Source organism: Dendrobates tinctorius, unplaced genomic scaffold (genome assembly GCF_039654945.1).
Source record: "Dendrobates tinctorius isolate UK_male_01 unplaced genomic scaffold, ASM3965494v1 ptg000206l, whole genome shotgun sequence".
In the NCBI taxonomy this organism is placed as follows: Eukaryota; Metazoa; Chordata; class Amphibia; order Anura; family Dendrobatidae; genus Dendrobates; species Dendrobates tinctorius.
The window spans coordinates 3,061,105-3,077,733 of record NW_027361873.1 but is presented as its reverse complement, the minus strand read 5'-3'; the positions used below and the strand labels follow the sequence as shown (position 1 = coordinate 3,077,733).

The 16,629-nt window shown below is 47.9% G+C and overlaps 1 protein-coding gene across 6 annotated transcripts in view; it reads left to right on the top strand.

The window, feature by feature from the left end:
* The window catches only part of EMID1 (EMI domain containing 1), a 181,443-nt gene that overhangs the window by 143,396 nt on the left and 21,418 nt on the right, over positions 1-16,629 (top strand). The gene's annotated exons all lie outside the window — the stretch shown is intronic.

Genomic DNA, 16,629 nt, shown 5'->3' with positions numbered 1-16,629 from the left:
ATGCTCAGTTGCATGGGTTATCATGGAACTATGATAAAAATGGGCTAAATGCTAAAAAGAAACTGGTATAAAAACACATATGTATAGTATATATCTAAGGCTGGTTTCACATTAGCGCTTTTTAAGCGCACGCACGGCCGGGGGTAGCTCCGCCCCCGAGCCGGCTCTCTGCCCGGCGTGCCCGCCCCTTGCTTGTAGCGCCGCCTCCTAGCGCACAGCGGCGCCTGCGATCGGCGCACCCTATCTTTAGCATAGGGTGCGCAGGCCGTGCGCTAGTTGCGCTTTGACCTGCGCTGCGCACTTTTGACGGTGCGCCATGCGCGCCAAAATCAAACTTTTCGGATTTTGGCGTGCACGGCGCACCGTCAAAAGTACGCAGCGCAGGTCAAAGCGCAACTAGCGCACGGCCTGCGCACGATCTGCGCACCCTATGCTAAAGATAGGGTGCGCCGATTGCAGGCGCCGCTGTGCGCTAGGAGGCGGCGCTACAAGCAAGGGGCGGGCACGCCGGGCAGAGAGCCAGCTCGGGGCGGAGCTACCCCCGGCCGTGCGTGCGCTTAAAAAGCGCTAATGTGAAACCAGCCTAAGAAGTGACTTATTTTTTATCAGGAAATTTCATGTTTTCACATTCAGTCATATTTCAGTATGGTCGTCTGAACGAGCCCTAAGGTGTAGACGTTACTAGTCCAAGTGTAGGGAAATTACTACTTCAATTTAAGGAAGCATGTTATTGAATGTTTTAGGGATCTGCATCACACAGATCCCAAATACATTGTTAATGCTTCTCAGTGTGACCACAGTATGGAAACATGGGGTTGTGTGCTGCAACGGAAGTTGTATAGCGGGCAAATATCTCCTTTAGGCCTTATTCAGACACCAGTGATTTTGGTGTCCAAGTTTCAGGAGTGTTTTGAGCGATTTTCATCAGTATTTCAATTTTTATCATCAGAGTTTAATCAGTGATTTTCTTGTATGAAAAAAAAATTAAATTACAAAGCGTCTCCTATTCATTGCAATGTTAATCACAAATTATACAGGGATGGCAATGTGTGAGGTCAGCGATCTTTAACGTATAAGAAATATATGGGTGATTTTGACTCACGGCTCACGTAAAAAAAAAATACACAGTGACACGTGAGATTCACAGATTTCTGAAAGGGGCTTTAAAGCATTGATTTCACAGCTTTTATTCAAAACATTTTTCTGTGATGAATTCTGTATGAATTGACATGCACACATTAATGTGCGTGAGGTCCTCAACAGGTTTCTTCATGATTCTAATGAATGTAGAGTATAGATAAAAGATAAATGGTATTCATATTATTTTAAACGCACCAATAATCACAGGTGCTGTACCTGGAAAAGGGGTTTAAATACAATCCCAATTGCAAAAAAATTTGAGACGCTGTGTAAAATCTAAAGAAAATAACAATGCAATGATTTGTAAAATTTTTATAGCCATATTTTATTCACAGATCAAAAGTTGAAAGTTAGACATTTTTCCATTTAATTTGAAAAAAAGAAAACAAAAAAATCTTGAAATTGATGGCAGATACACATCTCAAGATGTTGGCACAAGGTTAATAAAAGGCCGGAAAAGTAAGTGGTACTAATGAAAAACAGCCGCAGGGTCAATTTTCAGCTAAGTCACATGACTTTGTATAAATAAGCATGTTAGAGAGGCAGAGTCTCACCAATCTGTGAACAACTGTGTCTATACAGTGTGGAACAATTTCAGAAAAAGACTTTGAGGCTATGTGCACACGTCCGGAATTCCCGCGGAAATTTCCGCAGCAATTCCGAAACTCCCTGCCGTGGGAAATACGCGAGAAATCCGCATGCATAATTCCCACGATAAACTAGCGTTTTGCAAGCGTAATTAGTTTGCAGAATACTAGCATTTTCCAAGCGATCTGTAGCATCGCTTGGAAAACTGATTGACAGGTTGGTCACACTTGTCAAACATAGTGTTTGACAAGTGTGACCAACTTTTTACTATTGAGGCTACCTATGCAGCATCAGTAGTAAAAAGATATAATGTTAAAAATAATAATAATAATAAAAAAAAATCGTGATATTCTCACCTTCCGGCGTCCCACACAGCGTCCCTAGTCCTCAGCGATGCTCCCGGCAAGTCCCGTTCCCAGCGATGCCTTGCGACAATGACCTTTGATGACGTAGCGGTCTTGCGATACCGTAGCATCTCGCGAGACCGTACATCAAAGGTCATTGTCGCAAGGCATTGCTGGGAGCGGGACTTGCCGGGAGCATCACTGAGGCCTGGGGACGCTGCGTGGGACGCCGGAAGGTGAGAATATCACGATTTTTTATTTTAATTCTTTTTTTAACAGGGATATGGTACCCAAAGCCTGGAGGAGAATCTCCTCTCCTCCAGACCCTGGGTACCATCCACACATCTTCCGCTTACTTTGCGCATGGTGGGCATAGCCACATGCGGAAAATAAGCAATGCATTCCTATGTGTGCAGAATTCCCACGATTCCGCAAAAAGAATGAGCATGCGGCGTATTTTTCCGTGATGCGATTTCGCCGCGGAAAAATACGCAGCATTAGCACAGCATGTGTGGAATGCCATTGAATTCAATGGGTTGCTTATTTTATGCGTTTTTGGGGCGAAAAACCGCAGCAAAAACGCATAAAATCCATGGGAATTCCGAATGTGTGCACATAGCCTGAATGTCCCACCATCTACAGTATATAATGTCATCAAAAGATTCAGAGATTCTGGAGAAATCCATGTGCACAAGGGACAATACTGTGATCTATGGGCCGTCAGGTGACTCTTGATTAAAAACAGACATGACTTGAGTATTGCAAATCACTACATGGGATCAGGAATACTTCCGGAAATCATTATCTGTGAACACAGTTCAACATGCAATCCACAAATGCAAGTTCTAGATCTATCATGCAAGAAAGGAGCCATATACCCACACAATACAGAAGAGCTGCCGTCTTCTCCAGTCGAAAGATTATTTATAATGAACTTAGGCTAAATGGAAAACTGTTCTGTGGTCAGATGAATCAAAATTTTCAATCTTTATGGAAATTAAAGACGCTGTGTCCTGTGGACTCAAGAGAAGAGAATGACCATCCAGCTTGTTATCAGTTGACCATTCCAAAGCAGCATCTCTAATGGTATGGGGGTTGCACATCTTGAAAAACACTATTTTTTTTGCAGCGTTATATAGATGTTTTAGAACAACATATTATCCCATCCAGACATCTTTTTCAGGGAAAATCTTGTATACTTCAGAATGACAAAGCTAAACCACATACTACATCCACCACAACAGCATGGCTTCACAGAAGAGTTTGGGGGATGAACAGGGCATCTGCAGTACAGACCTTTCACCATTCAGGCTCAGACTGGCCCATAGGGGAACAGGGAAATTCCTTGGTGGGCCCCTGTGCAGATCTGAGCCACCAGCCCCTTTGTATGGGCTGTAATTAGCATAATTTACTTGATTCACTCTGTAGAAAAAAACAAAAACAGCATATCATCATTCATTAACCAAACTTCCCAGTTTTTTTTATATAGAGATATACAGTAGGTACAATTGTGAATGAGAGTAGTGTAATATTTGTATGCATGTGAAAGGTGGGGCCCTCAAAGTCAATGTTACTGGTGGGCCCTTGGCACCACAGTCCGATACTGTCACCAATAGAAATCATTTGGCGCTTTATGAAACAAAAAATCCAGCAAGGACTCAGGACTGCTGAGCAGCTGGAATCCTACATCAGACAAGAATGGGGTAACATTACTCTCCCAAAACTCCAGCAACTGTCTCCTCACTTACTAGACTATTACAGATTGTTGTAAAAAGAAGAGGGGACGCTACACAAGTGTAGACATTGTCTTATCCCAACTTTTTTGAGATGTGGTGCTGCCATCAATTTCTAAATTAGATATTTTTTCCATTTGTGACAAAGTCACTGATAAAGTGCTGGAGGGGAGATATGTTTCACTACGCCTAATGGCCTCAGTGATATAAAACCTAGAGTTTTTCCTCCAGCACACTAAGTGTTGTGAGGGTTAAGCTAATTTGCATAATGGACTGGCTTTTATGTGGACATCCATAGAGTGAGTGGGAGGATGTCCAGCTTATATCCACTTGCAGAATCGGCACTGCCGTCTGCTGACAGAATGTAAGCATCGTTCCTATTCTGCTGTGTTCCGGACTTTGCCCTTACTGTTGCCCTTAAGCCTGGCTTCGTTCGGCCATACTGGTTCCTGTGACATCACCGCCTGTTGGTCCCGCCCGCCGGGTTTAAATAGCTTTCCTGGACGTGACTACCTTGCTTGTATATCTCGTCCTGTACCTGATCTGCTAGCTGGGAGTTGCACGCTGTGCTACCTCCTTCCTTCCTGCTGAATCCACCTGGATTACCTGCTGCCTACTGCCGCCTGGACCCTCTGACGGTGTCTGCCTGAAGGCTCCTTCCAGCTCTGCCTCCACCTCTCACCGCTACTACAGCACTCACGGTATGCGCTGAAGATCTCTACTGCTGTGTGCGTTCCACCTGAGAGACTATCCCTGCTACCTTTGCACATCCAGTATCAATTACCTAGTGACTTTCTCTGCCACTGCACTGTGCCCGAAGATTCCCCTCCCGCAAGGGAGAGGGCTAAGTGACTGTCCTTGCCTGCATTCTTCAGACTGTGTCTGCTTACATCTACACAGTGCCGGTGTACAACTTGCTATCTACTGGACTGAGTTCTGCTGCTGTTACCACTGCTGTCATTATCTGGCTCCGCCAGCACCTGTGCTGTTCTGTGCTGCTTGTTTAATACAAACTACTTTCACGTATACCTGTGTCTGTGACTCTATCATCTAGCCACTGTCTTCATAGAAACCTACTATACATCATTACAGGATATACAAGCCACCAATATGGAGACCGCAGGTGTAGAGTCCCTGGAGAAACGTGTAAGCAAGCAGCTTGCTTTGATACGGCAGGATGTGGCAGGCATTAGGACCCAGCTGGACACGCTGGAGCAACGTATCGAACACAACACCGGGGCAGCAGAGGCACAGTTGCAACGACTGGCAAATCGGATTACGGCGCTGGAACAAGCAGCTCCTCTTCAGGGTGATCGTGTTCTGGCGTTGGAGCAAGCGATTCCTATGCAGCTCGATCGGATTGCTGCTCTGGAACAGGCCCCAGCCGCGCAGGTAGCAGGTGTTGCCCGGGATACTACACCGACCTTCCCGAAGCTTCCACCCTTCCGGTTCGCTGGTGAGAGGGATAAATTCCGAGGATTTTTGAACCAGTGTCGGATCTTCTTTGCTGCTCATGCCCCACAGTTCACTACGGAACGCTCCAAAGTTCTGACCATAGTCATGCTGCTGTCTGGTAAGGCGCTCGCGTGGGCCAACCCTTTGATTGAGACCGACGACCCTCTGCTTAACTCTATGGACAATTTCATTGCTGCAATGACGCAGATGTTTGATGACCCGAACCGAGCTAATACTGCTGAGACGACGCTGCTGACCCTTCGGCAGGGGAAGCGTTCGGTGCTGGAGTATGCATTGGACTTCCGTAGATGGGCTTTAGACACCACCTGGAACGGGGCAGCCAAGCAGGCCATCTTCCGCAGGGGATTGTCTACGGCAGTTAAGGATGAACTGGCACGCGGGGACTCGCCCGTGCTTCTTGGGGACTTCATCAACCACTGCATCCGCATTGACAATCGACTCTCTGAGCGCAGACAGGAGCGCTGGTCTGATCTACGGTTTAATAACACTGTTCCTTTCTCTTCTCCCTCCAGAGATGTCGCCAGCAGGAGGAATCCCGAGCCCGAGCCCGAACCGATGCAGGTGGATGCCGTACGTAGAAATCCTCCTGATGCCCGCAAGGAGCATCGCTTTAAGGAAAACCTGTGCTTCTACTGCGGGGGGACCGGTCACTTCATCTCCGAGTGTCCAGTCAGGAGACGTAAGACGGCTGCGGCTATCATTGATTGTAACTCCGAGGCGGGGGAGTCCTGCGTCCTAGATCTGAACAATTCGGGGGGCAGAGACAATCAGAGAGACCTGGACTTTGCCGATATGAATTCGCTGGCATCTCTTCCATTGAACGCAGTGGTGATCTCGATGACATCCGTCGTTTCCTCCTTCGCTACTAAGAAGAATTCCCACTATTACCTATCCTTGAGGGTCTGCTTCCAGGGTCGGTGTGTCGAGAGCGCCGCCATGTTGGACTCCGGGGCCAGTGGAAACTTCATGGATATCGCGTTTGCAAGGAAGCATGGAATCAGGGCAGTGAAGAGGGAGTCGTCAGTCTTGATGGAGACAGTAGACGGGTCACCACTTACATCGGGACCGGTAACCATGGAGACTGAGTCGGTGAAGGTATGCATTGGAGAGGAACATGTGGAACATTTGTCCTTTTTACTAATATCTTCTCCTCACTTTCCTATTATCCTGGGGTTACCTTGGCTCCAGGTTCAGAATCCTCGCATCAACTGGGAGACCAGGGAAGTGCAGTTCCCTCCAAGTTCTAACAGCAACCCCGCTATTCCTAAGGTCGCTGCTATCCCCAAGGTAGTAGCTACGACTGAGGGACAATTACCAATGGAGTATCAGGATCTGGCAGAGGTATGTGATAAGAAGAGGGCAGATATGTTACCTCCCCACCGGCCTTATGATTGCCCGATAGAACTGATATCTGGGGCGGAGATCCCATTCGGGCGTATTTACCCTTTGTCTGGTCCTGAATTAAAGGCCTTGAAGGACTTCATCGACGAGAATCTCGCCAAGGGCTTCATCCGACCGTCTACTTCTCCTGCGGGTGCACCAATCTTCTTCGTGAAGAAAAAGGACGGGGGTCTGCGTCCTTGCATGGACTACCGTGATTTAAACAAGGTAACGGTCATGAATCGGCACCCGCTACCCTTAATCTCTGAACTACTGGAGAGGGTGAAGCAGGCTAAGATATTCACCAAACTGGATCTTCGGGGAGCCTACAATCTCGTGAGAATTCGGTCTGGAGATGAGTGGAAGACGGCCTTCCGCTGCCGTTATGGACACTTCGAATCACGGGTCATGCCGTTCGGACTATGAAATGCTCCTGCAACCTTTCAGCATTTTGTTAATGACATTTTCCGAGATGTGCTTGATGTATTTATGGTTGTGTATCTCGATGACATTTTAATCTTTTCCAGTGATCTCGAGGAACATCGGCTCCACGTGAGGACAGTGCTGCAACGCCTGCTGCATAACCATCTTTACATCAAATTGGAGAAATGCGAGTTCCACAGGGCAACAGTGCAGTTCCTCGGTTATGTCATCTCTCCACAGGGTCTCCAGATGGACGATCAAAAGACCAGAGCGATCCAGGAGTGGCCAGCGCCAGGATCGGTGAAGGAAGTTCAGAGGTTTGTGGGATTCGCCAACTTCTATAGGCGCTTCATCCGTAACTTCTCTGAGATTGTGGCTCCCATCACCCAACTGACCAAGAAGGGGGTACCGTTCCGGTGGACTCCGCAAGCCCAGGAGGCGTTCACACGGCTGAAGGACAAATTTGTGTCGGCTCCCATCTTAAGACATCCAGACCCAGACCTGAGCTTTACTCTTGAGGTGGACGCATCGGATGTCGCCATCGGCGCAGTGTTGTCACAGAGAGGAGGTGAGAAGGCAGTTCTTCATCCTTGTGCCTTTCTTTCTCAGAAGCTATCCCCGGCGCAGAAGAACTATGACGTAGGGAACAAGGAGTTACTGGCGATTGTGACGGCATTCAAGGAGTGGAGACACTTGCTGCTGGGGTCCTCAACTCCGATTACAGTTCTTACCGACCACCGAAACCTGGAATTCATGCAGTCCGTAAGATGTTTGAACCCACGTCAGGCACGTTGGAGCTTGTTTCTAAACCAATTCAACTTCATCATCTCCTACAGGTCGGGGGCACGGAATGGTAAGGCAGATGCGCTATCTAGGATTGCTGCTCCTGAGGAAGTGGTTAAGTCGTCTCCTAGTACTGTTGTGTCTCCCGCTCATTTCATCTCTGCAATCCATCATCAGGATCTTCTGTCTGAGATCAAAGCAGCATACGCAGCAGATCCGTTGCTAAGGCAACCTACCCCCGAAGTAAGCCTAAAATACAATGGAGGAGTGTGGTTACAGGAGAATCGGCTGTATGTACCAGAGGTGACAAGACTTGAAGTCCTCCGACTGATCCATGATTCTAAGATTGGGGGACATCGTGGAATAACGAAGACCCAAGAGTTCCTGGCTCGGTACTTCTGGTGGCCTTCGTACCGGAAGGACGTGGAGGGATACGTGTCATCCTGCGAGGTATGTGCTCGGTTCAAGACGCCTCGTGCGTCGCCTTCCGGGTTGTTACAACCCTTGCCTATACCATCTCGTCCCTGGAGATCCATCTCAATGGACTTTATTGTTGAACTACCGGTCTCCAAGGGTAAGAACACCATTCTAGTGGTCGTGGACCGCCTCACTAAGGCAGCACACTTTATCCCTTGCGCTGGATTACCCACAGCAAAACAGACTGCAGACTTGTTGATTCAAGAGGTGGTCCGTCTGCACGGAGTCCCGGATGAGGTGATCTCGGATCGTGGGGTGCAGTTCACGTCTAGGTTCTGGAGGTGTTTCTGCGCGGCTCTGGATATTAGAGTAAGTCTGTCTTCGGCTTACCATCCACAGACTAATGGACAGACGGAACGTACGAATCAGACCCTGGAGCAGTACCTCCGTTGCTACTTAAGTCATCTGCAGGACGATTGGGTAGATCTGCTTCCCCTGGCAGAGTTCACATATAACAACTCGCAGCACTCCTCGACTAAGCAGTCACCGTTCTTTGCTAATCAGGGTTACCACCCAAGCATCTTGCCGCAGTTCCCCAAGGAGGCTGCAGTGCCTGCTGTGTCTGACCATCTTTCTTTCTTACAGCAGAATTTGGAAGCTCTGAAGACCACCTTGACGACTGCGCAGGAAAGGTATAAGAGAGCAGCAGATCGTACCAGGAGGCCGGCTCCGGTGTATAGGGTGGGAGATACGGTCTGGTTGTCTACCAAGAATCTGAGGGTGAGGGCACCGACTGTCAAGCTGGGGCAGAAGTTTGTAGGGCCATACAAGATCGTGGCTCTAGTGAATTCGGTAGCGGTGCGTCTGAAATTACCCCCTGCCTGGAAGGTTCACCCGGTGTTCCATGTTTCCCTACTAAAGCCAGTTGTACCAAATTCTTTCCCAGGGCGTACTTCCTCTCCTCCAGCTCCAGTGCTCGTTGATGGACATGAACAATATGTCGTGGAGAGGATTCTGGATTCACGGATCTTCAGAAGGAAGTTGCAATATCTGGTCAAGTGGCAAGGATACTCTGTCGAGGAGAATTCCTGGGAACCGGTGGAGAATATCTGTGCTCCGCGGCTGCTGGAGCAGTTTCATCTAAGGTACCCGGACAAGCCTGGTCGAAGATTGTCTGGAGGACATTCTTTAAGGGGGGAATAATGTAAGCATCGTTCCTATTCTGCTGTGTTCCGGACTTTGCCCTTACTGTTGCCCTTAAGCCTGGCTTCGTTCGGCCATACTGGTTCCTGTGACATCACCGCCTGTTGGTCCCGCCCGCCGGGTTTAAATAGCTTTCCTGGACGTGACTACCTTGCTTGTATATCTCGTCCTGTACCTGATCTGCTAGCTGGGAGTTGCACGCTGTGCTACCTCCTTCCTTCCTGCTGAATCCACCTGGATTACCTGCTGCCTACTGCCGCCTGGACCCTCTGACGGTGTCTGCCTGAAGGCTCCTTCCAGCTCTGCCTCCACCTCTCACCGCTACTACAGCACTCACGGTATGCGCTGAAGATCTCTACTGCTGTGTGCGTTCCACCTGAGAGACTATCCCTGCTACCTTTGCACATCCAGTATCAATTACCTAGTGACTTTCTCTGCCACTGCACTGTGCCCGAAGATTCCCCTCCCGCAAGGGAGAGGGCTAAGTGACTGTCCTTGCCTGCATTCTTCAGACTGTGTCTGCTTACATCTACACAGTGCCGGTGTACAACTTGCTATCTACTGGACTGAGTTCTGCTGCTGTTACCACTGCTGTCATTATCTGGCTCCGCCAGCACCTGTGCTGTTCTGTGCTGCTTGTTTAATACAAACTACTTTCACGTATACCTGTGTCTGTGACTCTATCATCTAGCCACTGTCTTCATAGAAACCTACTATACATCATTACACAGGACCTGTGTGGTGTCACAGTCATGTGATCAGTCACATGGGGGGAGGAATCACATGGTCTGGGGCTTAAGTACCTGGGCTCCAAAGGCAGCAGTGTTCAGTGTCTGTAGAGGAAGAACTCCAGGAAAGGGTTTGTGCAGGTGTTAAAGGACCTGAACTGTGCACATTGCTGACCTTCAGCGGGCTGATCCCCAGTAGGAGAAGGACTGTATTTTTGTTTTTCTGTTTTGCCCAGAGGACCGTATTTATTTTACCAGCTTGTTTTTTGCTGCCTTTAGTAAACCAAGCACGTTCTTAAAGAGACAGTGTTCCGTTTCTACCTCTTTGTCCAGCCAAGTGAGCCACTCTACCACACATTGCATTTGGAAAAAAATAACTAATTTTCATCTTCTGATCTGTGATTTATGTTCTGTTATGAATAAAATACGGTTATAAGATATTTTAAAATCATTGCATTCCTTACATGTTACGCAGCGTCCCAACTTTTTTGGCATTGGTATTGTACATAAAATACAAATCAAATACAATAAAACACAAACTAATAGTAACAGACTGGTACAGAGGAACCTGCCTTTACAGGTTTAGACTCTTAAAATATGTGGGAAGGAGACAGCAGGTCAGAAGGCTGGAAGCTGATCGGGGGTAATGGGGTGGCAATAGGGTTATTGAAGCTTGTAGGCCTTTCTGATGAGATAGATTTTCAAGTTGTGTCTATTGCCTTCATTGATGGGAGTCAATCTGATATGCGGAGGTGGAGAGTTCCAGGTGGATTAATCGAGTAGCACAGATGAAGATGGACTGAAGGGGTGCAGGGGTGTTAGATGGAAGGCCGTAGATAATGATGTTGCAGTAGTCGAGGCACGGAGCATGTCTGTTTAATGGAGAATTTTTATCACTGATCATGTTATCCGTCATGGGATTTTCTTGTGTAAATACTGTTGAAAAAAAGTCATTTAGCATATTGTTTTTTTTCCTCCTCCACCATTTCACCCAGACTATTTTTAAGGGGTCCAACACTATCATTTTTTAGTTTCTTGCTATTTATGTAGTTAAAGAATATTTTGGGATTAGTTTAACTTTCTCTGGCAATGAGTCTCTCTGTCTCAATCTTTGCTGTTTTGATTTGCTTTTTACAGAATTTATTTAATTTTCTGTATTTATTTAATGCCTCATCACTACCTACTTGCTTTAATTCATTAAATGCTTTATTTTTATCTCTTATTGCACCCCTAAGGCTAGTTTCACACTTGCTTTTTTTTGCAGCGCGTTTTTCCCGCAAAAAAACGCATTGAAAAAACGCATACATAAGCATACAACTGCTGCGTTTTTTTCAAGCATTTTTATGAGCATGCATGAAAAAAACGCAGCGTTTTTATGCGTTTGTATGCGTTTTTAGTGCGTTTTTACCGCGTTTGCGTTTTTTTCCAACATTTTTAGGTGGCCCCTCACACTACCCAAACCATGACTTTACTAACCCTAACCCTGACCCTAACCCTAACCCTAACCCTGACCCTAACCCTAACCCTAACCCTGACCCTAACCCTTAACCAAATCATACTTAACCCTAACCCAAACCCTAAACCCTAACTAACCCTAACCCTAACCCTGACCCTAACCCTAACCCTAACCCTGACCCTAACCCTAACCCTGACCCTAACCCTTAACAAAACCATACTTAACCCTAACCCTGACCCTAACCCTAACCCTAACCCTGACCCTAACCCTAACCCTGACCCTAACCCTGACCCTAACCCTTAACAAAACCATACTTAACCCTAATCCTGACCCTAACCCTGACCCTAATCCTTAACAAAACCATACTTAACCCTAACCCTGACCCTGACCCTAACCCTGACCCTGACCCTAACCCTAACCCTAACCCTGACCCTAACCCTTAACAAAACCATACTTAACCCTAATCCTGACCCTAACCCTGACCCTAATCCTTAACAAAACCATACTTAACCCTAACCCTGACCCTAACCCTAACCCTGACCCCAACCCTAACCCTAACCCTGACCCTAACCCTAACCCTAACCCTAACCCTGACCCTAACCCTTAACAAAACCATACTTAACCCTAATCCTGACCCTAACCCTGACCCTAACCCTTAACCAAACCATACTTAACCCTAACCCTGACCCAAACCCCAACCCTGACCCTAACCCTAACCCTAAACCCCCTTAACTAACCCTAACTCTAACCCAAACCCCTAAATTCCATGGTTAAAAAAAAAAAACGCATATGCAAAAAAACGCATACATGAGCATGCCAGTGCGCACATATGCGCATCCATAGGCTATAATGGCCATTTTAGCGCAAAACGTGCGCATATGTGCGCATGCGCTTTTTTGCAGGGCCAAAAAATGCAACATGCTGCGTCTGGAAATTACCAACGCACACCCCAAAAAAACGCAGCGCATGAAAATCGCATACATGCGCTTACAAGCGCGCAGGTATGCGCACCCATGTTAAATATAGGGGAAAAAACGCATGCGCAGGTATGCGTTTTTTTCCAGCGCTAAAAAACGCAAATGTGAAACCAGCCTTACAGCTCTATTTAGCCATAGTGGTTTCCTCCTATTTCTCGCATGTTTATTACCATACGGTATACATTGTGCACAGGTCCTATTCAGGATGCTAATAAACGTCTCCCATTTTCTTTGTGTATTTTTATGTCTCAGGATATTGTCCCAGTTAATTGCACCAAGATCATCCCTAATCCGTTGGAAATTTGCTTTCCTGAAGTTTAGTGTCCTTGTAACCCCTCTACTACACATCTTATTAAAGGACACATGAAAACTTATTATTTTGTGATCACTAATACCCAAGTGACCCTCAACCCTTACATTTGATATGGGGTCTGGCCTGTTGGTTAATATTAGTTCTAGCAGTGCACCCCCTCTTGTTGGGTCCTGAACCAGTTGTGAAAGGTAATTGTCTCTCATAGTTGTCAAAAACCTATTACCTTTGCTGGAACTGCAGGTTTCGGTTCCCCAATGTATTTCAGGGTAGTTGAAGTCCCCCATAATAATGACTTCTCCTTGAGTCGCCGCTTCATCTATTTGCTTTATGAGGATATTCTCTGTTGCTTCCATTATTTTTGGAGACTTATAACAAACCCCTATCAATAATTTATTTTTTCCCCTCCCCTTATCTCCACCCACAGGGACTCTACATTTTCATTAGATTCATATATATTATCACGCAGGATGGGTTTTAAGGATGATTTTCCAAATTGATTTTGTGTATGATTCCAAATCCAGACCTCCATGGGATATTAATTTTGATTTACATTGATCATTTGTGTTTTATTGTTCTCAACGCATTCCACTATGCAATGAATAAAGATCTGCAACTGGAATATTTCATTCAGTGATATCTAGGATGTGGTTTTGAGTGTTCCTTTTATTATTTTGAGCAGTCTATATTTTCATGTTTTACATTTTAAAAATTACAAAAAGGAAAATGGGCCGATGCAACAGTTTGGGCACCCTGCATAGTTAGTACCTAGTAGCACCCCCTTTTGAAAATTTCACAGCTTGTAAATGCTTTTTGTAACCGGTCAAGAGTCTTTTAATTCTTGTTTGAGGGATTTTCATCCATTCTTCCTTGAAAAATTCTTTCAGTTCTGTGATATTCCTGGGTCATCTTCCTTGCACTGTTATTTTGATGTCTAGCCACAGATTTTCAATGATATTCAGATCAGGCGACTGTGCTTTCAACTTCAGCTTTTTTACCGATGGTGTTATGTTTGTGTAGGGTCTAGCAGATTCTCAGCATGCAGTGACGAGACACGAGACAGGGTATGACTTGTGTAATTATCTTTTATAAACTGGCACCACTAGGGCTATGCTGAACTGGCAGAAGAAGGGGTAACACAAATCTGTCCTTGCAGGGACTCAATAAAATAAACAATATGTTTCTAAGTAGCGGGAAGTACCCGGCTAGTCCGGGTGTCAAAGACCGCAATATGGCCAAACTATGGTACTTATTGCTATAGTCCACTTATCCTTCCTTGCGTCACTCGGGATCGCAGATGCGGCCGCTTTGAGATCGTTGATGCGGCTGTCTTGACACCTCGATATTCCGGGAAGACTTGGGGAGCAACAGGCCCTGAAGAAGCGGTGCCGATGGGACGCAACAGGCCCTGAAGAAACGGTGTCACTGGGGCATAACAGGCCCTGAAGAAACGGTGCCAGTGGGGCGTAACAGGCCCTGAAGAAGTGATGCCGGTGGGATGCAACAGGCCCTGAAGAAACGATGCCGGTGGGGCGCAACAGGCCCTGAAGAAACGATGCCGGTGGGGCGCAACAGGCCCTGAAGAAACGATGCCGGTGGGGCGCAACAGGCCCTGAAGAAACGATGCCGGTGGGGCGCAACAGGCCCTGAAGAAACGATGCCGGTGGGGCGCAACAGGCCCTGAAGAAACGATGCCGGTGGGGCCCAACAGGCCCTGAAGAAACGATGCCGGTGGGGCGCAACAGGCCCTGAAGAAACGATGCCGGTGGGGTGCAACAGGCCTTGAAGAAACGATGCTGGTGGGGCGCAACAGGCCTTGAAGAAACTATGCTGGTGGGGTGCGGTAATGACGCAGTTCCCCTAAATGTCCAGTGGCTGTCCTCCGCTAAGGGTCCCTCCGTAACTGGGACAAGGGCCTCTAATGTCGCCTATGGCGAGGTGGCGTCCCCTGAGGCCGGTGATGACAGGGTCGCCGTGGTGGGAGAAGGCCGGGGGGCAGTGTCCAAGCCTCTGTGGCCGTTTTATGCGTACCTGCCGCTGCCACCTGAGGTAAGGGATCTGTCTCACAAGGGCAGGGGTCGGCGGGCGTGGCTCTCTGTGAACGTGGGCGGGAAGCGGCCTCCGGTAAAAGTCTCTCACGTCTCACTTGTCGGTGAGTGCGCAGTATTCTCACAGGCCCCTGTCCGTGTCTCCTCAAGTCACCCGGCTTCCTGCCTCATGTCACACTCTCTCCCAACTGCCACTTGAGCGCGCTCCCTGCTACTTTTATCCTCGCCCCACCCCCTGTTGCCCTGACAACTCCAGTCATGTCTCTCCCTTTACTGTTCTCCCAGTATTGTTCCCTCAGGAACCCTGATGGCGGTCCCCTGGGTACCGGCCCAGTCACTGTCTGGGAGTCCTCCTCCCCACATTCCCCCACCCGGTAAGCTCGCCAGTCCTCGGGCGAGGGCCTTAGTCTATTGAGATCGGTCTGTAGGGGTTTCATTGTGCGTTGCCATATAAATTGATCCTGTTCATATCGTTCAGGGGGTTTGCCGGATGTTGACCGCTCGGAGCGTCTAAGTTCAACTGGAGTAGAGTCATCTGGGGTGGTGGACATCGGTGGGCTGATTGGTGCGGGCGGGCTAATTGTGTCAGATGATTCATTACTGAGTGGAGGGCCTCTATGTCCTGGAAGACAGTCTTCGTCGTCGTCCGGGTCCCAACATACGGAAGACGGTTCGGATGTCGACGGGGTAGGCTCCAGTTGCTTCGGGTCGGAGGAAGTACACGGGCGTAACATATTACGATGTACAATACGCGTGGGCAGTGTTTCATCCTCCTCGGGCCGTATTTCGTACACCGGTCCGTCTGGATGGATACGGTGTAAGACCCGATAAGGACTTTCTTCCCAACGCGGCTCTAGTTTGTTCTGGGGGCGATGATCTAGTACAAGCACCCGGTCCCCGCTTTGGAGGTGAGGGGGGTGGGGTTGCATCCTTCCCTGGGTGCTCCCAGTCTCAGAGCTTGTTGTGTACAATTCGGTGAAGAGTTTGCAACCGGTGGCGATGATTTCAGACCCAAGACGACACTCCAGTCCAGGGCTGAGGCTCTTCGGGGTCCAACTCCACCTCCGTGATCCCTTTACCTTCTCGTCCGAACAACAGGGAGTAGGGGGTATAGCCAGTCACTCAATGTACCCTATTGTTATAGACCCAAACTAGTTCAGAATCATATTCGGGCCAACGGACCTTCTTGCCACTCTCCAGAGTGCGCAACATCTGAATCAATGTCCGATTAAATCGTTCCCAAGCCCCATTCCCTTGCGGGTGATACGGTGTGGTCCGGGATTTGTCAATTCCATAGAGGTGATGTGGTTCTTCCATGACTTTTCCCAAAAAACATGCTCCCTGATCAGAATGTATTCGTTGAGGACAGCCGTATACTTGTATAAAGTTTCTACAAATTGCGGAGGCAGCAGACTCTGCGGTCTGATCCCGAGTGGGGGTGACCACAGCGAACTTGGTGAAATGATCTACCATAACGAGACAGTGTTCGTACCCCTGAAATGCGGGCCCAATGGTCAAATAATCCACCGTCAGGAGCTCAAGGGGTGCTGAGGTCACAATAGTCTGTGTTGTGGCTCGCTGAGCGGGTGGTTTGGCTAATTCGCATAAGCGGCAGGTCCGGCA